Source organism: Gorilla gorilla, chromosome 14 (assembly GCF_029281585.2).
Source record: "Gorilla gorilla gorilla isolate KB3781 chromosome 14, NHGRI_mGorGor1-v2.1_pri, whole genome shotgun sequence".
NCBI classification, from domain to species: domain Eukaryota; kingdom Metazoa; phylum Chordata; class Mammalia; order Primates; family Hominidae; genus Gorilla; species Gorilla gorilla.
The window spans coordinates 58,449,611-58,475,774 of record NC_073238.2 but is presented as its reverse complement, the minus strand read 5'-3'; the positions used below and the strand labels follow the sequence as shown (position 1 = coordinate 58,475,774).

General features: G+C 42.1%; 1 long non-coding RNA gene across 1 annotated transcript; it reads left to right on the top strand.

The window, feature by feature from the left end:
• Positions 1-8,220: 8,220 nt before the first annotated feature.
• Positions 8,221-25,248, top strand: LOC134757050 (uncharacterized). The gene is made up of 3 exons (XR_010130665.1): positions 8,221-8,454; positions 16,092-16,277; positions 25,122-25,248. It is a non-coding gene; the product is annotated as an uncharacterized lncRNA (long non-coding RNA).
• Positions 25,249-26,164: the final 916 nt, after the last annotated feature.

Below are 26,164 nucleotides of genomic sequence, written 5' to 3'. Positions count from 1 at the left end.
CCAAGGTGCTTCATTCACTTAAAATTGAAGAAAATAATGATTCTCATGTTACAGGAGTGTTCTGAGGATCCAGTGACACAGGGCATGTGGAATGGCTTTGTCAATGCACATCTGCAAAGCTCAGCTATGATTATCAGAGAGGCAGTATCCATACTAGGAAGAGCATGGGTGCTCCAGTTAGAAGCCAGAGTGGCCGCTTTGTAGTCACATGAACTAGATAAGTTACTTAAACTCTAAACTTTTGTTTTCTTGTCCGTAAAATAAATATAATAGCTTCCTCATAGTGTCTTCCATGAAAACCAAGTGAGATAGTGAGGGAGGGAAGAAAACTCACATTTATTGAGTACCTGCTTTGTGTCAGGCACAAACTAGGTGCTCTTCTATGACAGTAAGCAAACAAATATAAGGCATATTTTCCCCCAAAGTATCCTTTGATATAGACAGCTTTGCCTTACACTCAGGTCCTTACAATGTTTCTTATATTATGGGATGTTCTCTGTTATTCTATTTTATATTTTTCAGTTTTATTTGAGACAGGGTCTTGCTCTGTTGCCCAGGTTGGAGTGCAGTGGTGTGATCATGGCTCCCTGCAACTTTGGCCTTCTGGGCTCAAGCGATCCTCCTGCTTCAGACTTCAGGGTAGCTGGGACTACAGGTGCACACCACCACGCCCAGCTGATTTTTAAATTTTTTGTAGAGACGAGGTCTCACTGTATTAGCCAGGCTGGTCTCGAACTCCTGGGCTCAACTGATCCTCTCACTTTGGCCTCCCAAATTGCTGGGTTTATAGGTGTGAGCCACTGCGCCCAGCCAATTATTTTAATTTGGAACAACAAAGTACCATTTGGGGAAGGCATACGAGAACAAAATGACTCAATGGTGCTGATTTTGGACACATGGAGGTAATCAGGTGGGACCTGTAAAACAGGAGGCCTAAGCACCAAATCAGAAGCAACACTCCAGGGTGGTGAGCCAGCCCATGAGGGGCCTGATCATGAACCAGAATCTGCAGGGGCGTTATTTAGCATTCCCCACATCTTCAGTGAAATCACTTCTTTGGTAATATGAATATTGTCAAGACTGGGAGTAGTTAGAAATATCGCACTGACTTTGCTCTCCTTTATGAACAAGGCACAATAAGGTGGTAAACCTAGAACCACAGTCAGCCCATGACCCTCTGTCCCTTCCTTCACAGAGGACCCTCTTGCCTGATCCCACCCAGAACTGTCCAGTGCTGTCCTAGGACTATCACGACATCTGCCCCAGCTGGAGTCTTCAATGCATGGTGCTTGCTGGAGTGGCTAGGCCAGAGTGGGTCTTCCCCAAACTGCTGAACAAGTTGAATGAGTGTATTTGTGCTTCCTTGCCAATATGCATCTATATGTCATATGGAGTTCAATTAGACATTTTTGAGGTCATAGGGAAGGGATTTATAGTTCCCCAGAAGTCTCTAACCTCAAGAGGTTAATAGTAGTTGTAAAAAGAACCTGAAATTTTCTGAAAGGCTGAATTTGCTTAAGTCAGAAAGCAGCACTGTCTGTTTCTCCCCCAAGACTATAAACTCCTTTAAAGGTAGGGATCATGATATTTTAGCTTCTTTCGAATGCCTAGTATTTGTACTAGTTTTGTACAAAAGTAAATATAGGAAGCAGATATGTTTACTGACTAAAAGTGTGGGATTTGGAATAAAATTTCCTATGTTCTAACCCTGGCTTTTGCATACAGTGAGAGACTTTGGGGAACTTACTTAAGCTCACTATGCCTCAGTTTCCTCCTCTGTAGAATGTGAGTGGTAACAACAGTACCCACTTCATAGAGTCATTGTGGAGATTAATAGATATGTAGAGCTCAGAACAGCATGTGACCTTCAATAAAGGTTAGTTATTCTCAATAAGTAGGTGTAAAATATTTGTTATGTAAATGAATAGTAGTAATATAGAGTTCTGGCAGTTGCTCAAGAGCTCTGTTCAGGCCAGCTATTATTGTGCAATTAGTTGCCATAAATCTGTTACCACTTCCAAGATATGTATCCCTGTCAAGAAATCCACCTGCACCTCACACTAAGCCACCGCTGGCAGGGTTGGAAGGAATCTGCGCAGCCAGCCTCTCTGTCTCTGGTTCCTGCTTCTCACAAGACAGCAGAATGCTTTCTGGGAAGGCCACCAGGAATCCAATCCCAACTCATTCATAATGGGTCCTATTTTTTCCTCACCAAGTGACCTCCCCACCAGGATGTTGGTGATGACAATGGGTAGACATTCTTCTTTGCTCCATTCCATCTCATTACTTAACTCTCCTCCTTCCCCAGCTATGCTAAGTGATGCCCAGAATGTGAACCTGAATTTAGTTTCTGTCAACTCTTGGAAGAGGCTTTTCACATTAGAACTGGGTTTGGCAACGGTTCTGTGGTTAGGCTAACATGTGGTGTGCTTGTACAGTTTGCAGCATCATATGGGTTTGTACACGTCCAGAAGCACCAACACATGCACACAGGATCCACATGGAGTGGTGTACATACCCCATTGCACGTACACACGTTCACACCCCTTCTCTTCTTCACACAGTGTTCAGACTTATCCTGAAAAGACCTGACACAGCGACCAAGGTGTGGGGCCTCGGAGCGCAATCCACTTTAATTCATTCATCCTGTTGCTTCACACTTGTTTTGAAGAACCAGGGCCCCTACCCTGATGTTTATTCTCTTCCTGTCACCCACTTGGCTCCCATCCTTTCCTCCTCCACCCCTGGGGAGGTTCTGCCCTGCGGTACAAGGCTGGGGTGTGTGTGTGTGTGCTCAGTGTGATGACTCGCTCTAAATGCAGCCTTCAGGCCCTTTGTGTCCCACCAGGAGGGTGTCAGGGCATGGTCCTCCCATGCTGACAGTCCACCCATTAGCCCCGGGCTGTGGTGGTGAGGATAGGTATAGGGGAAGGAACATTCCAGACTTGAGGGCTGAGATTCTATCTTCTCAGGGCTGACTTCTTTACTCTGGTTGCTGCTTGTCTTAGGAGACCGTGCCCCTAAAACCCCTAAGCATTTAGAGGCTGCTGCCTCCCATATCCTGGAAATTGTCCAGCTTGTTAGGCAAATCCCTGAGACGGCTGGTGTTGCATGCCGAGAGCAAATAGAAGCATGGTCTCCATGAGGAGGAGGAAAGGTATCTCCTCCTTGTCTAAGATGGTGACAACATGGCCTTCACACACAGAGGAGGCAATTTAACAGTTGGTGTCTATGGCTACCTCAGTGTGTCTCTATAAATAGAGAGCTTTCCAGAAAAACCTTCCTAGTGAATTTTCTTATCAGTCCCTTAAATAGTGTTGACTGAGAGGGAGAAGCAAGGCTGTATTAGCTTTTCACCAGTAAGTGAAAGGCATGGCTGATAAATGAGGCAAGGGAGATGTTAGTGAGGTTGAGTAGGTGAACTCTCCACCAGAGAGCAATGAGGGATATCGTTTAAGAGCTGTGGACTCTTTCATCTTGCATGTATATTTTTCCCCAACTAATTATGCACTGGCTTTGGCAAAGAGAATGGATAACTCAGGTAAGACATGTTTGTATTCTGGTTGTCAAGGAGACAGGGAATCCATTTGCTTAGCTTAATGCACAGGTACACTTAGTAAGCACACCCAGCATTTAGATTTCTGAACTTTTACCAAATCTCTACATCTCTGCCCCAAATCTATCTTGAGTTTAGTCATTGTGGCATATTCTCTTCATGTTTCTCTTATCTCTATCACTCCTTCAGCCTATGAAACTGCTGACATAAAATGAAATCCTTTGTGGTGAGAGAGTTTCAGCCAGCAGGAGACTGTCCAATGTTGGCAAGCCCCTAGAATGACAGACAGCAAAGAGAACATCTACAGCTCAGCTCCCAGCACCCTTTCCTCAGCCCACAGATCAGCTGGTTCAAAGGACAAGTAACTTACATGGAGTGATGTGGTTGTAAAAGGCTGGAGGGAAAGGGGCTTGGAGCCAGAGAGGAACATGCTGGACTTGAGGGCAAGAAGGCTGAATCATAGATGTTGTTTGGATAAGACAACATTGAGTGTTGTCAAATGCAGGTCAGAAAGTGACAAATGTGGAATTCTGACTAGGAAGGGAGAGAGGATGAGATGTGAGGAAACATGGCAGCAAAGTGTCTTGGATCCAGGTGCTGAGATGACAAGGTTTGCCTGGCAGGATGGTGGGAAAAGTTATGGGACCAGCTAGGTGAGCCTGGCCAGCTGTTCTGTTTCTCCTGGGATCTTTTGTGGAGCCTGTTTTGCTTCAGTCAATGGGTAAACTATTACAGAGCCATAACTAGACTCCTTGTGTTTGTTCCCCAGGCCTCATTAGCCTTAGACCCAAGTGAGACGGACGACTGCAGACCAGATTTTGCTTGCCCAGCTGCATGCCCCTGTGGGACTTTGGTCCTCCCTTCACAGTACGAGCCCCTCCCCGCCCCAGTATCTCTGAGAGTTCCAAGGCTCTGTCTCCTGTGCTCAGTGGTCAGCTCGGCTGTATAGCCACTGCATCCTATCTTTGTGGTCTGCTCTTTTAAAGGGTCTCACACGAAGTTGCTTGGACTACAGAAGTTTTGTGGATCAGGTTTGAGTTACATATAATCCTTTCTCTTCAGGACACACTCAGCCATCACCAAAATGGATAGTTAGGATGAAGCCCAACAAAAGCCACACCTCTCTCTCTCCCATTATCTTCCTTCTCTGGGATCCAACCTCCTTAAGAAGACACACCATTTTCATTTCTTCCAGTCGGCCTTCTTTTATCTTCTCCTCCCCCATTACAGTTCACCAGTTGAGGCGGCACGTTAAGCAAATATATTGTTGCAGATGAATAAATCAACAAATACAGATATATTCTGAAAATTTGGCATAAATGAGAGGAGCAGATGAAGCGTCAGGCACAGAAAGCCCCCTAGGAGAGGTGAGTCGGGTCAGATGGAGAAGGCTCTGAGGGCTGATATTATTGGAGATGGGGAAGGTAGATGACCTAGGTGCTTCCATAGCAACCTGGGCTTTCCTCTGAATCACGTGCCATAGGGATGGGACTTTGTTATTGCTCTTTCAGCTGTCTTGCACTAATCTAGGAGCATCAGAGACTGAAGCTTTAATCTCTGTATTCCCAGAACCCAGCTCAGTTCCTGATATGGGACAGGTGTTCAAAACACAGAAGAATAGCTCAGGAAAAGATCTGGAGGCAACACAGGCAAATCACAGGCCAGGGGCAGTCAACAATGCTGCTTGGTTTAGAGTGATAGATACATGTAGGGAAATGACAGTTAGCCTTGAGTGCTGAGATTTTACTCAACAATGAGTCAGAAGCCAAAATCAATCCTGGAGTGTGGATCTGACAACAGGGCTTGAGAATTAATTTTTAGGTGTTGTATGTGTTGTGGGGCACAGGGAGGGAGACAGGAAAAAAGAGGCTGTGGGTTGAGAAACCCACCAACGAGGTGCTGCAGGAAGTCAGTGTGAGACAAGGGAGGTCAGGGCTGGAGGGGTACTTAGGGGACTAAAAGGGAGGAGCAGAGGGTAGGGTGAATGAGCAGGAATGAAAGCTGGATTGTATGAAAGACTCAGAGAGTGGGTTTACTCACTTGCTCCTTCACCTTTCATTCATGCATCCACATGTGCCTTCTTCAGCATTGGGCTGTGCAAGTGCCTGGGTTCAGTGATCGTCTCTGCTGGCTGTAGGGCAGCAGTCAGAGGGGACATCACAGGCCTCCAGAGGGTGGCCATGCAGCACAGTGTGGACTCGAGATTCAGTCTGTGCTGGTTCACGTCCCGATTCTGCCTGTGTGGTCCTGGGCAATTTATTTAACTTCTTTAAAGCTCACTCTCCTCATCAGATAATGACCAACTCCATAGGGTTATATGGAGGACTGCCTGAGATAATGCGCTGAGCTAACAAATGCTAGCTATTACACGATAAAGGAATGTTTGTGAAACACCTGCTATGGGTTAGGCACTGTGATAGATGTCAGGATGCCAAGACAGGTAAGACCTCATCTTGTCCTCTAGCACCCCAAAGACAACCTTAGGGGAGAGGGAGGGAAATTAGCAAACTACACTGTGTACTGTAATGTGGTAAATAATCTAATAGAAGGATGACATTCGTGCCATGAAATTCAGACAAAGGGATTAATGGGGCTTGGGGAATTCAGGCAGATGCCACAAAAGAAATAGTAATTGAACTGGGCTTTGAAAAGGAGTAGAAATTTGGAAGGTGAGTGGAGGGAGAAATCAAAAAGAATTTCAGATAAAAGGAACATCATGGACAAAAGGAACATCACAGACAAAAGAGACATCATGTACAAAACAGCAAAGGCTAAGGGCCCACCACTCTTGCAGGGTTTTCTTGGGGATGAGAAGAGGCACCACATGCAGGGCGGCCGGGCCACAGGTACAGAGGAAGCAGCAACCAACCAGTGAACACTCGTTTCCTCCCTCTCTTTGCTGAACTCCACCTATGTCTTCTTTAGAAAGCTTATAGCTCAAACCCAGAAAATGAAGAAACATCTCAAAAAAGAGGAGAAAGAAAGCAGGGATCCTGTTCATATCCTTCGCCCACTTTTTGATGGGGTTGTTTGTTTTTTTCTTGTAAATTTGTTTGACTTCATTGTAGATTCTGGATTATTAGCCCTTTGTCAGATGAGTAGGTTGCAAAAATTTTCTCCCATTCTGTAGGTTGCCTGTTCACTCTGATGGTAGTTTCTTTTGCTGTGCAGAAGCTCTTTAGTTTAATCAGATCCCATTTGTCAATTTTGGCTTTTGTTGCCATTGCTTTTGGTGTTTTAGACATGAAGTCCTTGCCCATGCCTATATGAACAGACACTTCTCAGAAGAAGACATTCATGCAGCCAAAAAGCACATGAAAAAATGTTCATCATCACTGGCCATCAGAGAAATGCAAATCAAAATCGCAGTGAGATACCATCTCACACCAGTTAGAATGGTGATCATTAAAAAGTCAGGAAACAACAGGTGCTGGAGAGGATGTGGAAAAATAGGAACACTTTTACACTGTTGGTGGGACTGTAAGCTAGTTCAACCATTGTGGAAGTCGGTGTGGCAATTCCTCAGGGATCTAGAACTAGAAATACCATTTGACCCAGCCATCCCATTACTGGGTATATACCCAAAGGATTATAAATTATGCTGCTATAAGGACACATGCACACATATATTTATTGCGGCACTATTCACAATAGCAAAGACTTGGAACCAACCCAAATGTCCAACAATGATAGACTGGATTAAGAAAATGTGGCATATATATACCATGGAATACTATGCAGCCATAAAAAATGATGAGTTCATGTCCTTTGTAGGGACATGGATGAAGCTGGAAACCATCATTGTCAGCAAACTATCACAAGGGCAAAAAACCAAACACCGCATGTTCTCACTCATAGGTGGGAATTGAACAATGAGAACACATGGACACAGGAAGGGGAACATCACACACCAGGGATGGTTGTGGGGTGGGGGTACAGGGGAGGGATAGCATTAGGAGATATACCTAATGATAAATGACGAGTTAATGGGTGCAGCACACCAACATGGCACATGTATACATAAGTAACAAACCTGCACGTTGTACACATGTACCCTAAAACTTAAAGTATAATAATAACAAAATAAAATAAAAAAGAAAAAAAAAAAAAGAAAGCAGGGATCCTAAGACCAGATTTTTGTAACCGTGATTAATGAGTGAATGAAGAGAGAGTGAAGTAAGTGTCTGCAAAAGAGGCTGACAGAGGTCACTCAGGGTGAGAGGAGCAGAACCAAGAGGATTCATGTCACATAAACCGAGGAAGGAGAAGTCTCCAGAATGAGATTGGTCAGTTATGTCAAATGTAATGAGAGGTCAGAAATGGAAGAATGTTACCAGGGCTGCTTCTAGTGGCCTTCGGCGGTCTCCTTGGGAGTTTCCACGGTAACAGTGGTTGTTGTGCAGGGCCTGGCCCTCCAGTGTCTGCCACAGCTCAAGTGACATTTCTTCTTCCCTTGGTATCCCCACTTGCCCTCTGCACCCCCACCCCAGGACATGACCAGGTCCACAGTGCAGGCAGATCCCAGAGAGGTGGGAGGAAGAGGGTACCCCAGCTCTATCCATGGGCCACCTCACAGACCCAGCCACTCCCCCTGGAAGGCCCCAGCCACCTGAACCTTCTGGAAGGTTGGGGCCTCAGGCAGGAGAATCTCAGTGGCATGAAGGACAGCTGCCTGACATTCCCTATTCAGCTTAGGGGAGCAATGAGTTAAGACCAAAATAAAGCAAGACAAAGGCTCCTTATGTTACTGTGTAGCTGGCGTTGGTCTTCAAACTACCTGGCGATGCAGTTCTCCCAGGAGATGACTTTAAAGGACTCAGACCACAAATATTTAATGACAAATAGACTTGGTTGACAAGATAAAGTCCTACAAGGATGGGTCATTCACAAATGCACTGGTAAGTAGTGAGACCACATTAAATCCTTACAATATCCACCTATTCCAGCACCTATAATGAAACTCAGGGAGCTTACAGTTCCCAAAAACTGCATATTCGTGGGCTTGCCTTTGCTCGAATCTTATGTCAATACATAGGATATGGACTCCCTCTGCTTCATAGTGGAAACCCTGAAGACAGAAATTACATTTGAAAATATGGTAATACAGTGGAGAAGACAAACACAGTATGTTCCCTTTTTTTCTGGCTTCCTCTTCTTTGCTCCCCAAATTGCCTCTTATTTTCTAAAATTTAAACAGTGAATCGATTCTGAAGAACTAAAGTAGATAGCAATGTAAACTAATATGTTAATGTTTAATTCACTTTTGGTTTACCAGGCATTGAAAACTTTGAACAAAAAAGACTTAAATAAAGATAAAAGATGGATGCAAATCTTAATATAATTTTGGCAGGGAAAAAAGGCAAAAGCAAAGGATTAAGGAGGAATTAGTCCCATCAGGGACTGGGCTGTATTTTCACTGGTTCTCATCCTGCTAGATCTTCCTCACTTGCTAGTTGGTCACCAAATATGAATCTAGCATCTGCTAATTGCAAAGCAGAGTGTTTAGCACGTGAGAGTACAACAAAGAAGAATGATACTCTAAAAACCTCCTTCATCTTCACCTATCTCAGAGATCCTTTCCTGGCCCCCAGACTAGGTGAGGGCACCCATTGTGTGCTTGTGCAACACCCTGCGTGTTTTTGTGTCTATTTCACAACAGCTATCATGCTTGTGTTTACTTGATCAATGTCTGTCTCCCCACAAAATGTAAGCTCAAAGAAGACAATGATTCTTGATGAATCGATCCCACTTGTATCTGGAACATCTCATACACTGCCTGACACACAGAGTAGGTCTTCAATACAAAATGCGTGAATGAATGAAATGAGCAAACAATGGAAAATAAACACCATTTCTAGGTTACTGAGATTATTAATTCATCCCTCTTCTGGAACAGCAATGGAAGTTAGGTCCTTCAAATATCAGCTCACTCCCCACTCCTCCTCTCTATCCTTTCTTTCTTTCTCTTTTTCTTTCTTTCTTTCTTTCTTTTCTTTTCTTTCTTTCTTTCTTTCTTTCTTTCTTTCTTTCTTTCTCTCTTTCTTTTCTTCTTTCTGTCTTTCTCTTTCTTTCTCTTTCTCCTTCCTTCCTTCCTAACTTCCTTCTCCTATTACTTCAATGTGCCTCACTTGCCACCTCTCCCACCAGTCTCTCAAATATTAAAAGAACAACATCATCATCAACAACAAAATGCACTCTGTCTGCATCCTGGAGGAGGCGGTGGTGTCTCCCTGGACTGCACAAGCACAAGCCCACATCCTTGGCTGTGTCGCCTGGGGTTTTTATGTAATAGGAACATGTTGATTGGTATGTACTCAGTTTGGAAAGAGAAGCCATGCCTTGTTGTGGCTTTGAGTTCAGACCATTTTTCTTTCATCTTTGAAGATGACAAGCGCTATAAGCAAAGAAAGTCAAAATGAGCCTGAATGTTTCAAGCTCTAGGCAAGGCAGGAAGAATGCCGTGCGGTGATATTGTTTAGAGAGAGACTCGGTAATTGCTGTACTGGAGAGCCGACATTTGCAGAACTCAATTGTGTGGCGTCCGACTGAGTAAGTTAGCAAAATAAAGACAGATGGCAATGGATTAACTCCAACACGCCCACCAAACAATGGCAGCCAAAATGGAGAACTGTGGTGTGCTCTAAAACACGCTCCTTCTGGGAGAGTTCACCCGGTGCCTCAATTAGATGCCACCTAGTGACTGACCAAAACATTGCATCTTGCACAACCCTGCATATTTCGGACACAGTTTAAGGAGACCGCACCATAGATTGTTTGGCTTCATTTTCAAAAGACGGAGAGATGCCAGGTCATGGCTGACTTGAAAACTTATAGTTTGATGTTTAGTTCACTGAGAAATAATGGTTGAAATCTCTGTTCTTCCTTGTATGCTTAGAGGAAAATAGAAAAACAAAAAGGAAAGAAAACAAATCCTGCAAGACAGGCAACTGCCTTTGATTTAGAAATGCATGACCTAGAGTTAGACAAAAGTTTGAGGACAGTTTGTACATTCTGGTCCTGGCTTTATACAACTGAAACTGAGGATGGCAAATAATTTCATTGCATCTAACAGCTCCAGTTGATTGTGAAGGCTCTCTGGACCATGAGGAGTTATGAGGTGAGCTCCAAGGCTTGGGTTGGGACCCTGTGGTTATTGATGGTTGTCTGCCATACTGCAGAAGAGGAGAGTGGTGGAACATGGGTCCTTGTTGAACAACCGTACATCCTTAAACAATTAGGAAATCTCCTAATTTGTTTAATCGTGAGTGTTTAGAGAAAGAGTTCTCCATATTCCTGAGAGTCTGAGGGCAGAAGCTGAAATGGGCAAAGAACATATAGAAAAGGTGACACTTTTCCATCTAAAGGAGAGACGAAGAAATAATGAGCAATTTTGTTATGATCTACCAAACTAAGGTTTCATTATGTTTGCCCCTTATTGTGGAAGGCACTGTTTGATTGGCAATTTGCACCACTACCATATATAATTTAGTCCTGGAGTATGTGCCAAGAACTTTGTAATGAAACCCTGGTTATTCCTAACTATAGGATTTATTTTTCAAGTGAAGGTCTAGACAATTTCAGTAACTGGCCCAGAGTGTGAGGTTGAGAACGGAAGGAGCTTTAGTTCTCAGGCTCCTCAACCACTACCTACCATGGTGGGCTGATGCTGCATTTCTTGCTTTTCCCTAGCAGTCACCTAGTCAGTGCTCCTGGCTAAAAGAGAGATCCTTTTCTCTTTTGACCCTTAACATCCACTGGTGACCAGCAAACAGTGCCAGCTATGTCTACAGATCTGGGGGACATGCAGTGTGGAGGGTCAGGTAGTTGTGTGGTTAACTGGTCTAGGTCTGCCCAATGGGAGTCCATGTGTCAGGGTAAGAACCTGGATCCCCATCTGCTATACTTTTGTTTTCTCAAGTAACTCCCTAGAGGCCCATGTCTTTTGAGCTCAGTTTATAAACAGGGCAGAAAGCTGCACACACAGGCATCAAACTGCTCAGCCTTTTCTAGTTTTAATTCAACTTAACACTCATTGATTAACTGAATGCTTACCACATGCAAAAACACTGTGCTAGGAGTCAAGACCCAGGAGTCAGACAAGGGTTCTAGCTTCAGCCCTGCATGGGGCAAGTTATTTTGCTGTCAGAGATCTCTGCTTCCACTTCAGTTAAATGAGAATACAGAGCTCAAGTAAACCCCCCAAATTCCTTTCTTAATCTAAAGCTTTACGGCTTTATGAAAAGAATGCTTGAAAAATGAGGCTTGGTTTCAGATTTGATGTGTTAAAATATGATAACTTTATTATTTCTTCATTCAAAAATATTTTTGAGTGCCCACTAATGTGCAATGAACAAGACAAAGCCCTTGACCTCACAGAGCCTACAGTCTACTTGGGGGAGACAATGAACAGACTTAATAGTAAATGCAAAATAAAATGTACCAGATGTGCTGTGAAGACACAAGGCAGAATAAGGAGATAAAGGGAGAAGGACCAGAGAAAGCCGCTCTGACTGATGTGGGGGAGAGGGCTATGTGAGGTCTGGAGAGAGTTCTGGGCCGAGATAGGTGCAAACGTGAGGGCTGTGGGGGAAAGCAGGCTTGGCACGCTTGAGGAACAGCAAGGGGGCACTTAGATAAATAGTTTGCTCATCGCCACATGCAACCCACCCATCTGAGGAGCCTAGAAGAGTACCCCCAAGGAGACTGTAGTTGGTGAATGCCCCCTCTGTGCCAGGCACTATCCTAGGCATTAGGGGGCACAGAGATGGGAAGGAGACACTACATGTGTGGGAGAAGTTCACATTTTAACGAACAGTCAGGGATGCCAATATGATGAAAGAAGCATTGTGACTAAAATTATGGCTGGGGGCAATGGGAATTCAACAGAGAAGCTTGAGTTCAACATTTTAGTTGGGTCTTGCAGGATAAGGGGAGAACTGGACAGGCTGGAGATGAGGGACTGGAGGTTGCAAGGGCAGGCCCACATGGAAGTGTAAAGCATAACTGGGAAATAATTAGTCAAAGTTCAGGTTGGCAAAGCACAGGGCAACAAGACTTTATTGTCAACAAAACCAGAATGGCTTTTGTGTCTCATCTGTTTTGATGTGAGTGTCATGTTTGGACTTTTTTCTGTAGGCCAGAGGTCCACAATATTCATTCTTAAGGACTCTCTTTAAATATTTTTTTCCTATGGCTCACGTGTCTTCATAAATTTGTTTTTAATCCCCCCAGATATTGGAATTAGTAAGAAGTAACTATTTTGTTTCCCCATTCAAAAAAGTCATCCAACCTTCATGACTTCCAATCAGAGCCACAGATAACCATGAAATACAGCATGTTACCACATTGAGTTGATCAAATTAGTCCCATGCTCCAACCTGACTGCAAGGGAGGCTGGAATATATGGGGATACACAAGGAATATTTGTTAATCACTAACTACCTCTGCTACATGGCATAAATGTACAATTTTGCCCCTGGATTCTTGGAGTTCAGAGGAGTCTTCAGCTGAGAATCCTACTCTGGCATTAAGAAGCAGAGGAATGACAGGATTGGTTTGTTTTCCAGAAAGATCACTCAGGTGGAAGGTCAGAGGATGGACTGTCTGGGTAGACTGGAGGCAGGAGGACAAGTTGGGAGGCTCTTACTGCTCCAAATAAGAAAGGAGGAAGGCCTGACTCAACACATTGGTAGTGGGATGGAGCAAGGAACAGGCTCAAAATATAGTCTGGGGTTAAAATTCCTCCGTGTTGATGACCAGGTATGCCATGCATGGGAATGAAGTGTCAGAGTTGATTCTTGGGTTCTTAGGCTGGATGAGTCAAAGGCACTGTCACGACTACAGCATGAGTCAGCAAGAGAGGCAGGGCCAGGCAGGCAGGACCCTCTTTCCCAGGGTGCAGGAATAATGGTTGCCAGTTATTCTTTTTTCACTTCTTATCTCATAATTTGCCGTATTCCTTTCCCATCCCAGAAAACACAGGTCTGAGTCACAGCTGTGGGAATGCAAAAGCCAAGACACCCAAGTAAAGGCAGACCTGGCTGGAAGTTTTGGATCCAACCCAGGCATCAAAAACAATCTTGGCTCTACCCATCTAGGCTTAGGTGCTCTGTTGAGTGTCTGGGTCAAAGGCACTTACAATGGCCACTGTGGCCATCCCCTGGTGCCCCTTCTTCTCTTCCATTCACTTTCCTTCATTAGGTTTCTTCTTTTGGACTCTTCCCACTTGTCCCTACTGACCTTTCCTATTTGCACCAAGCATTATAGCAACCCCCTCAATCACCCAGGGAATACTGAAATCAAATGTATTCATGTACTTATTCAGAAACCCAGCCTGTTCTATCTCCCGTTAGACAACCACCTCACCTGTGGAGAGACCATGCCTTCCTAACTGCTGCAAAATAGAACCTCTCCCACCCCTTTCAATAAAGGGCCTACACTCCTTAATAAGGTTAGCCCACTCTGGACATTAGAACCCTGAATGAAAAAATCAACTGCATTTCTCTGCTTGAAGCATCTTCTTCTTAGCAGAATCTGCATGATAGGGTTTCTTTGAACTTTATATAGGCAATTAAAAACAAAAAAACTTGAGATGAATTGAAACCACACTTAGAGACAAACTCTGCCCAGTTTGCTAAAAGTCCATCCTGTTTACTCAATATGATGAACTATGAATAACACATAAACAACATAATGCTATAGCCACAGTGTGGGACCATTATAACGGATATCAAAAGAGAATGGGCTTGGGCATCATGGAAAACTTGGTGCTTGGGTTCTAACTCCACCACGTAGTACATCTTACAGAGCTTCAGTATCCTTATCTGCAAACGAGGGATCCTACAAGTCAAATGGCAGTGCTGTGCTCAGCTTAAGCCCATGATATGTAGAGCACCTAGTGCAGGCCTTACAGAGTAAGAAACACTCAACAAAAGGTAGCCAGTGCTGCAATTATTCGTCCAGTCCCTTCCTGATGATGTTATGGTATAACCTGAAATGTTTCTGCCTTCCTTCTTGTCTAGCTCCCGTTTGCTTGTTATCATCCTGACTTTGTGTCCTTCACTGATCCTCATCCATGCCTCACACCCAACCTTGATGGGCTCATCACTTCCTAGTCTTAGTATTAATTGCAAAGGGTTCTCTGTATATTGTTTGCTCAAAACTTGAACCTAAAAGTAGTCTACATCAACTGCTTTTGTGCATACAGATTGAGCTCTTTATGTTACTATTTGCTGCTCTATGAGACCAGGCAAATACTGGAAGAAAAACATGCTTCCAATTCTCCCAGAGCTGCCTGGAAGTATCTTGTGGTGGAGGAAGCAGAGCCAGAGAAATGTGTTCAGCTTGAAATAAATGATTATACTACTCATCGATGAATTACTGTAAGGATCCAGCTTACCATGAATTATTCATGTTAGCTACAGAGAAGCTGGGGTTAAAAACTGGACTATTGTTGCCTTGCTGCAGATTTTCTATTCAACCATTCTTCACTCATTTATATGTGTAGGAGCAGTGAGTACAAGGCTGTGTGGTATGGGCAGCACTTAAGCTTCTGTTCCACATATTTGATATGTTCCCAATATAGTTTGGATATTCAAAGCTGCTATATATAGCCTTTCAAGAAAAGGATCTGTAGAAATACACCAAAGCAAACAAATACATACAAATATTAAACAGCACATTTTTTTCCACCTGGGCCTGCATACAGTGTCTTGGCATCTTTACAGTGTCTTAGTGCTTTGATTTCCTTTTACAGATGTTTGATCAACATGTGGAAGTAACCAAAGCAAACCAAGAAGAAGAAAGTTACATCTTGGGAGAGGCAGCGTGGTTGGAGGGTGGCTGAAATAGGAAAAATGTCCATGGTGGAAGAGGGAAGGGGTGGGAAGCATGCTGAATTGTGTCTCCTCGAATTTCATATATTGAAGTCCTAACCCCCGATATCTCAGAATGTGACTGCATTTGGAGACAGGGCCTTTAAAGAGGTAATTAAGTTAAAATGAACTCATTAAGGTGGACTGTAATCCAGTATGAATGGTGTCCTTATAAGAAAAGGTGATTAGAACACAGAGGGAAGACCATGTGAAGACACAGCAAAAAGGTGGCCATCTATAAGTCTAGGAGAGAGATCTCAAAAGAGACTAACCCTGCTGACACCTTGATCTTGGACTTCCAGCCTCCTGAATTGTGAGAAAATAAATTTCTGTTGTTTAAGCCATCTAGTCTATGGTACCTTGTCACAGCAGCCCTAGGAAACTAATGCACATCCCTTGCTGGTATGTAGTCACAAGTGAATATTTCACAAGTAAAGAAGCTACACAATGCTAGAATAAATGATTATGTATCTATAAAATATTGTGGGTAGGCATGTTGGTATTTTATACAATTTGAAAGTGCCCTATACCTTCTACACCTAAAATTATTGTTCAAGTTTAAATTGTTCAAGATCTTGGGGTTTAACTCATGCAGAATCATACTCCAAGACCCCTCTTTTAAAGAGATATTAAATGAATAATTCTCAAACTCTTCCTTCTAGGTATTCTTAAAAGCAGATCAGAAAAAATGGATGCAGCAGTGAATTTGCCTGGAAAGGGAGCCTGGAGTAACCTGACTTTCTTTAAAGTTAGGTTTAAGATATAATTTACATAAGTAAAATTTTTATTGCATAGTTGGTTGAATTTTTACAAATACATTCAGTCATGTAACCACCATCACAATGAAGGTAAAGAGTATTTTTTATCATTCCCAAATTTCCTTATGCTCCTTTGCAGTCAATTTCCTTCCTCTACTCCCAGCCCCTGGCAACCACCGAGCTAATTTGTACCCCTGTAATTTTGCCTTTTTCAAAATATAAATGGATTCAGACAGTATGAAGCCTTTTGTATCTGGCTTCTTTTGTATTGTTTAAGGCCTGTTTTCCCCCTTTTTATTGGTACATAATAGTTGCACATATTTGTGGGGTACATGGATATTTTCATACAATCATACAATGTGTAATGCTCAAATCAGGGTAATTGAGATATCCGTCACCTCGAATATTTATCTTTTCTTTGCATTCAGAACATTCCCAATCTTCTAGGTATTTTGAAATTTATGATAAGTTATTGTTAACTGTAGTTGCCCTACTGTACTATAAAACACTAGAAGTTACTCCTTTTATTTAACTGTGTTATTGTACCTATTAACCAACCTCTCTTCATCCCCCTTTCCTCTCCCCTTTCCAGCCTCTGGTCACTACCATTCTGTTTACTACCTCCATATATTTTTCACCATATATGAGTGAAAAAATGCAGTATTTGTATTTATGTGCCTGGCTTATTTCACTTAATAACTTCCAGTTTCATCCACGTTGCTGCAAATGACAGGATTTCATCCTTTTTCATGGCCAAATAATATTCCATTACATATATATAGCACATTTTCTTTATCCATTCATCTGTTGATGGACACTTAGGCTGATTCCATGTCTTGACTATTGTGAATAGTGCTGCAATAAACATGGGAATGCAGATATCTCCTTCACATACTGACTGTCTTTCTTTTGGTTATATACTCAGCAATGGGATTGCTGGATCATATGGTAATTCTGTTTTTAGTTTTTTGAGGAATCTCCCTACTGTTTTTTGTAGTTGTACTAGTTTACATTCCCACCAATAGTGTAAAAGTGTTCCTGTTCCTCTGCATTCTCACCAGCACTTGTTATTTTTTGTCTTTTGATTATAACCATTTCAATTGGGATAAGGTGATATCTCATTATGGTTTTGATTTGCTTTTCTCTGACAACGAGTGATTTTGAATATTTTTTCATATACCTGTGGACCACTCGGTTGTCTTCTTGTCAGATATGTCTATTCACATCTTTTGCTCATTATAAAATCAGATTATTTGTTTTATTGCTATTGAGTTGTTTGTGTTCCTTATGTATTATGGTTATTAATTTCTTGTCAGATGGATAATTTGTTTTCTACCATTCTGTAGGTTGTCTTTTCACTTTGTTAATTGTTTCTTTTGGTATGCAGAAGCCTTTTAGCTTGATGTAATCCCATTTATCAATTTTTGCTTTTGCTGTCTATGCTTTTGGGATCTTACTAAAAAAAAAACTTTGTCCAGACAAATGTTCTGAAACATTTTCCCAAAGTTTCCTGCTAGGAGTTTTATAGTTTCAGGCCTTACATTTAAGTTTTTAATTAATTTTGATTTTTGTATATGATTAGAGATAGGAGTCTAGTTTTATTCTTCTCTATATTGATATCCTGTTTTCCTAGCACCATTTATCAATAAGACAATAATTTCCCCAATGTATGTTCTTGGCACCTTTGTTGAAAATTTGTTGGCTGTAAATGCATGAGTTTATTTCTGGACTTTCTATTCTGTTCCATTGGTTTATGTGTCTGTTTTTATGCCAGTACCATGCTGCTTTGGTTACTGTAACTTTATAGTATATTTTGAAATCAGATGGTATGATGCCTCCAGCTTTGTTCTTTTTGCTTAGGATAGCTTTAGCTATTCAGAATTGATACGAATTTTAAGATGGTTTTTTCTATTTCTATGAACAATGTAATTGGTATTTGGATAGGGTTTTCATTGCATCTGTAGATTACTTTGGGTAGTCTGGACATTTTAACAGTATTAATTCTTCCAATCTATGAACATGGGCTGTCTTTCCATTTTTGGGGGTGTGTCATCTTCAATTTTTTTCACCAGTGCTTTATCTTTTTCCTTGTAGAAATCTTTCTCTTCTTTGGGACAGGCATGGTGGCCCATGCCTGTAATCCCAAGCATTTTGGGAGGCTGAGGCAGGTGGATCACTTGAGGTCAAGAGTCCAAGACCAGCCTGGCCACATGGTGAAACCCTGTCTCTACTAGAAATACAAAATATAGCTGGGTGTGGTGGCCGGCACCTATAATCCTGGCTACTTGGGAGGCTGAAGCAGGAGAATAGCTTGAAACCAGGAGGTGGATGACAGAGTGAAACTCTGTCTCAAAAAAAAAAAAAAATTCTTTCTCTCCTTTGCTTCATTTTATTCCTGAGTATTTTATTTCCTGGTAGTTACTATAAATGGGATTGCTTTCTTGATTTCTTTTTTTTTCAGATTGTTCGCTGTTGGCTTATGGGAATTGCTGCTGATTTTTGTATTTGGTTTTTTATCCTGCAAATTTACTTAATTTGTTTATCAGTTCTAACAGTTTTTTGGTGGAGTCTTTAGTTCTTTTCTAAATCTAAGATCATTTTACCTGTAAACAAGGATAATCTGACTTCTTTCCAGTTTGGATGTTCTTTATTTTTTTTCTCTTATCTAAAAGAGATCTGTTGTATGATTCTAGAAACTATTTGAATTTTATATTCAATGCTGACATATATGCTATGTATATCAAAAGTTGAGTAATATATCTATGTTTGTTCTAGTATTGGAATATATTTAAACCTTATATTTGAAACTTAAACAATTAAATTACTTAAATGCAACTGAATAATAATTAAACAAAATTAATAATCTGTGAAGATGCATCATTTTCAAATTTAACAACATCTCTACTAATTATAAAGGTGTTGTGTTCCACATGTTCTCACTCATAGGTGGGAATTGAACAATGAGAACACATGGACACAGGAAGGGGAACATCACACACCGGGGCCTGTTGTGGGATGGGGGGAGGGGGGAGGGATAGCATTAGGAGATATACCTAATGTAAATGACGAGTTAATGGATGCAGCACACCAACGTGGCACATGTATACATATGTAACAAACCTGCACGTTGTGCACCTGTACCCTAAAACTTAAAGTATAATTAAAAATAAATAAATAAATAAAGGTGTTGTGTTAGAAGACACCCCCAAGAAAGTTCAAAGAGAGATTCATTAAATACTAGAAATATATGGAGCAGGCAATAATGAGCAGTAGCCTTCTTACCTTTACCAAAGATTGAGATTATAAGTGTCTTACACCAATATTATATGTGAAATAAATGAAAAACATTTTTAATAAGAAATACATCCAAATAGGCCACATGAAATGCTCAATAGTAATGAGTCATTGAAACATCATGATACCCTAAAGTCTAAAACTAGTACATAACAGTAGGAATAATAGTAGTAATGGCCGTGGGCCCCTGATGTTAAGTTAGTAACCACTAAGCCAGTTCCTTACAAATGGAGTCTTTTGTGGTTGGTTGTTTCCATGGGCATGACTCATTTGTCGGATGTGTTTAATATCTGTCTCTGTAATGTTTATTTTTTAAAAAAGTTATTGTATGAAGGTTGTTCTTTCCACTGAAGGTCTAGGTTATGGATGAGATAAACACAAAAAAGAAGAGGCACCCACTTGGTCAGCTGGACAAGCTTCCTGGGCTGCTCTTCTCAGCTATTCCTTACTGAATTCTTTAAGATCTAGATCAAATATTGCCTCTTCTGTGCTCCCATCATGACCCATTCCCTAGCCCAAGGCAGAATGATTTCTTACTTTTGGCCTCTCATAACACTGTGCACATATAGTTATCACATTTTATGGCAATTCTTATATGTGTGTATCTGCTGCTACACTTTCATCTGCTTGAAGACAAGGATTGTCTGACCTCTGTGTTATAGATCCTGGCATATGGCAAATCCTTAATAAATATATGCTAAATTTAGTTGAGCCTTGCCAGGCACAGTGGCTCACGCCTTTAATGCCAGCACTTTGGGGGGCCAAGGCAGGCAGATCACTTGAGGCCAGAAGTTCAAGACCAGCCTGGCCAACATGGTGAAACCCCGTCTCTATCAAAAATACAAAAACATTAGCCGGGTGTGGTGGCACGTGCCTGTAATCCCAGCTACTCGGGAGGCTGAGGTAGGAGAATTGCTTGAATCCCGGAGGCGGAGGTTGCAGTGAGCCAAGATTGTGCCACTGCATTCCAGCCTGGGTGACAGAGCGAGGCTCTGTAGCAGAGAGAAAGAAAAAAAGAATTTAGTTGGCCCTTGCAATCCATGATATGCCACATGTCACAGAACCCCCCAGTCAGACTTATGAGAACTAAGAACTGGCCTGTGTAGATGGAAAGCTAGTATCCATTCTAATTGGTGCATCAGGCCTCAGGTTTCCTGCCAATCTGCCAAGCTTTTGACACAGATTCTTTCTCTGAGCCTATTTGCCCAGTCCAACTACAAGTATAATTCCTGCTCTGACCCAGATCCATTGCCCCTTCTTGTTCCAGCTCACCAAGGTCTCCTGGTTTGGCCCCATGCATGAAATCTAATACGTGACCAAGGCAACCCTGTTGAAGAGCCTGGCAGGGCAAGCCCACACTGCCAGGTCCCAAGTGATACCCAACTCTCCTGGATGTCTGCAAGGCAACTGGGAGGGCCAAGCAGAATAAACTTTCACATGAGTATTGGGTCAAGTAGCTCATGTACTGCCCACAGCAAACCCTGAAGCAAGAAGCAGTTGCAGGTGTGGGCCAGGTTGAAGCCCAGGAATAAGCAGATTTGTTGGTTGTGATTTCTTGCTTGTTCCTCTGGCTGTGACCATCCCATCTATGGGAAATAGACAAAACTGGAACAAGTGTTCAGGGAAAAGAAAAAAGGAAAAGGAAGTACAGGTAGGTCCAAACAAGGTTAATGGGTGCTTTCTATTCAGCCCCAATTAGGGCTCAGTTACCCCTTATAGTGAGTTCAATAGTTGACCCCCAAAGATATGGCCACATTCTAACCCTTAGTTCCTGTAAATGTGAACCTATTTGGAAACGTGTCTTTGCAGATGTAATTAAGTTAAGGATCTTGAGATTACCCAGAATTTAGGGTGAACCCTAAATTCAAAGACAAGTAATAAGAAAAAGGCAGGAGATTTGGGACAGAAACAGACAGAGGGAGAGGGCCAAGTGAAGACAAACAGAGATTGGCATTCTGCTGCCTAAAGCCAAGGAATGCCTGGAGCCACCAGAAGCCAGAAGCGGCAAGTAAATTCTCTAGAGCCTTAAGAGGAGCATAGCCCTGCTGACACCTTGATTTCAGACTTTTGGATCCAGAACTGTGAGAGAATAAATTTCTGTTCCTTTAAGCCAACAAATTTGTGGTACTTTCTCATGACAGCCCTTGGAAACTAATGCACCTCTCCTTTGTTTATCTGCCAGAGAAATGGGTATGTACTGTAGTGTTTGGGTCTATGAAGAAGGTTCTCAGAACATTAGACAAAAAACGCAAGCCAGAAGGGGTGTGACTGGCCCAGAACCATGAAGAAACAGCTTCTTTTCTCCCAAAATTGCCAGTTGAGACCAGAAGTATCCACAGGAAGGTTTCTATTAACCAATTTAGTTTACCCTAGAAAGGATATTCCACTTACAAGAGAAGTAACAGTAATGGAAATAATATAATTACTGAGAATGACCCATATGTGAGACATTGTACCAAATGTTCTACATATGTCCATTTTTTCTAATGAGAAAATTGAGGCTTAGAATGGTTAGGTAAATCTAGCATAGTACTTACTATTTGCCAAATGCAGTTCTAAGAACTTTATAATTATTAACTCCTTAACCCTCATAATAGCCCTATGAAGCAGGAATTATTATTCTCTGCTTTACAGATGAGAAAACTGAGGCACAGACAGGTTACATAATGTGTCTAATGTCACACAGCCAGGAAGTGGAGAAGCTGAGATTCAATTCTAAGAAGTCTTGCCCCAAAGATTCTGCCCTTAACCTCCACCCCATAGCTCTAGGGTAAAGAATAGGGATTTGAATTCAGGTGTATCTGACCCCAAATCCCATGTTCATTCCATGAACTGCACTGCCTCTTAAACAAACAAATGATGGAATTGCACTGTGAGCAGCAGTCCTGCCCATGTGACTGTCCATGACTGTCCTGGTCCTTCTTGGTTGCAGGCTCTGAGACTCTTCAGCCAACAGGTCGATTCCTCCCTGTTCCTTACACAATCTTAAGTACAACAGCCAACAAAGATAGGGGCTTAGACCCAGCCCCTGGCAGAGGTGGGCATTGGTTCTGAGGGCAAGTCTCTGGGATATTGCAAAGGAGCCCTGGCCAACCCCTTCCCCATGCTGTCACATCCATGTTTGCCCAGTTGTGTAACCGAGAATTTCATTATTTTAACAAACATTTATCAGGTACGTATTGCATGCTCTGCAATGTACCGAAAGCTGGAGATACAGTGAAGGCCCAGGAGGCCCAGGCATACAATTCAGAATGATATGTACTATCAAGGAAGAATAATATCAATAGTGGCCACTGTCTTTAGAGTGTTTATGATGTGCCAGTCATTATATCATGCTTGCACATATGCTGCTCTGGGAGAACACAGAAGGGTCACCTAACCCAGTCTAGGGAGGTCAAGAAAGGCTTCCTGGAAGGTCCTGGTGGACACCTGAGGGATGAGTAGACATTATTCAAGTAAAGAAAGAGTGCCAAGGAGAACGGTCTTCAGGTAGAAGAGTCAAGTTGAAAGAGCACACAGCATATGTTGTAGAGAGGGAAGAGTTCAGTGTAGTGGGGGAGCAGGACAGGAGGTGGGAGTAGCAATGGTTGTGGCAAAAGAGTATGTCTGGGCTGGGCGCAGTGTCTCACACTTGTAATCCCAGCACTTCGGGAGGCCAAGGTGGGTGGATAACAAGGTCAGGAGATTGAGACCATCCTGGCTAACACGGTGAAACCCCGTCTCTACTAAAAATACAAAAAAAAAAATTAGTTGGGTGTGGTGATGGGCGCCTGTAGTCCCAGCTACTCGGAAGGCTGAGGCAGGAGAATGGCACAAACCCAGGAGGCGGAACTTGCAGTGAGCTGAGATCGCGCCACTGCACTCCAGCCTGGGAGACAGAGCGAGACTCCATCTCAAAAAAAAAAGAGTATGCCTTCAGGGACAAGATCATCACGACCTTATAAGCCATGCTGAAAGTTTACTAGTCCAGCTGAACTGGAGCCCTCCATATTAGTGCCTGTCAGCATGACCCTTAGCATCTTTCAGCTCTTGCTGAATTCTCTGTCCCTTTTCTAGTGTGTGGAGTCCTGATTCCAGTTGAATGGGCAACCCAGAACTATTGCCTGACCACCCATCTGACTGCAAGCACTACCACTTCCCAAAAGCTCCTTGGATACTGACACTGGCCTGACTGGTGCCCAAGTTCACAGCCTCCTGTGGACACCTTCAATTTGATGATTGGTTACTATCAGCCGTGAAAAGCAGATCCACAGGAGAGTTACTTATTTAGCCCTGGCCCAGCTGTCCTTCCTCCCCACTTTATGATGCCTTAAGGAGTCCCTGATTGCTCCAGGAACATATCTACCGTTTCCAGTTTAAGAAGAGATTCAGAGCTGTGTGTCTTGGTGAAGTCTGCACAGCTGATCAGTGGGACAGGACCCTGGTCTTGTGACTCTATGTCTAGGGTTTTCTCTGCTGCTGATGGCTCCCTTTGCCAGGGACGCTTACATTCAGTGATGGGTCGAGGTGGGAATACAAAATTTGGCCCCCTTTCCCATGGGCTTGGATCTTTGTCGTCACTACAAGGGGCTCAATTTCTCCTTCCGAGAGATTGTTCCCTAGAGCAGACCCCAATAAATTTCCTGCATGCAAATCTCAGACTCACATTACCCAAACCCTAATGATGAGGAAGATGGGATGGTGATTATACCTCACTGTCTCTAAAAATTGAGCTTGAGCTGATATTGACAAGAATATTCAAGTGGTGGCAAATGAATTAATTGGCTTATATTTACTGCCTATTTTAAAATATGTTATTTCTTTATTTGAAGTTCCCATTAGGAAGAGAATACACAAACTTGAATTTCACAAGTATGTGTGAATTACAAAAGTGTGATAGATTTTTAGCAGGAATACAGTTTTAGGTTGCTTTCAGACATTGATTGTTCTCAGTAAGGCATGGAATCTGGGTCGAGAAATATTATCTTTTATGTTAGAACTGTAAACTGAACAACTGATTAATAATTCACTAATAACTGTTGTTACCTATTTCTTCCCAAAGTCTAAATATATCATAAACTCTATTATTAGGCTTAGTAAGAATATAGGACCTTTTAGGAAAACTAATATCCTGATAAATAGAGTTGTCACATTTCCATAATGCTTTATCAATTTTTAATGAATTTTAAAATAGTAAGGTACATTTAATACCAAAAGTCCGACGCACATAGTTTAATTTTATTTTTGGTAATTCCAAAGACATTTGGCATATGAGTAATTATCCATGTGTTACAAACATGCAGTGATAACAGTTATTAGAGAATGACGGATAAAGCCAGTTTTAATTTGACTGTATCTATGATGATGTTGTATGAATCTTATTGAATATAAATATAAAGACTGTTATAAATATTGGTAATTGGGAATAGAGCTGCTTATGGGTACATCAGTAAACTCATTAATTAAAATTGGATTAGACAGATTAAAAAAAGTTTAAATTAAGATAGAATTCACATATACTGTATATTAGGTGTAAATAATCTGATTTATATTGTAAAGAGTATATAGCCATGTATCCAACACACTATTCAAGATATGGAACATCTCCAAAGCAGGGATTATGTGGGAAAGATCTTTTGGATTTCTGACTTTCCTGGACAGTGTGCTCAGCTCCCTGATAAGGCTTGTTGGCAGGTGAATCCTGATGCGCCTCCACCTACCTTCTCATCACTGTTGTTTCCTGCGACTTCCAGCGCTGTTTATTGCATCTTTAATCTGCTGATCCTCACCATACAGTTTTTGCCAGATTAGAGGCAATTTCTTTCATTTCCCCAGGTAGGGGCTGTTTCAATCTTTTCCTTCTCAGTAGTTTGTTGTTGGTTTACTAGTTTCAAATGATCTTTCCTCACAATGAACACACAAGGTAGTCAGACTTCTCCACTCCTGCCAGAAGTGCTCCATAAACCTTTGTTTATACATCTTGCCAGCAAAATCCTGGGTGATGAGTAGGGAGCAAAGAATAAGCTTTGCTTTTGTGGATGGAAACCTTGAAGCAAAGTGAAGTTAAACAGTTTCCTGGCTAATGAGTCTGACACCAACACAGAATTATATGACCCAGTATGTGCCATTGGTTTCAGTTTTTTTCCTCCAGCAGGAGAGAGAATATGGTAGAGTTGGGGAGGCAGTTATCTTATGTTTTTAAGCCTCTTGATTTTTCTCACCCCTACTTGAGGGGCCACTCCACAGGCCAGGTGTGAGGAAGCAAAGGCTGAGAGTAGGACACAGCAAGTGGGAAAAGACATAGAGAAATTTGATGTGAGCAGCCTGAGGTCTTGGTGATATTTTTAGGAATTAGGAGCAAGGAAGAGAGAGCAAAGGGTCAAAAATGGACCAAAAAAGTCAAAACAACTGTTCTTCATACTTCTTACATTTTCTCTTCACATTTCTTGCAATTTTATCTTCAGCAACTTGAGAGTTTAATGTAAATATAGGTTAACATTTTTAAATTCGACTTTCAGGATCAAAAAAGTGATCATGAAAAAGTTATAACAAATTGAGAGAGGCGGAGCAAGATGGCAAAATAGAAGCCCCCAGTGATCATCCACCCTGCAGGAACACCAAATTGAACAACCGTCCTCACAATAAAGCACCTTCATAAGAACCAAAAATCAAGTCAGTGATCAGAGTATCTGCTTTTAACATAT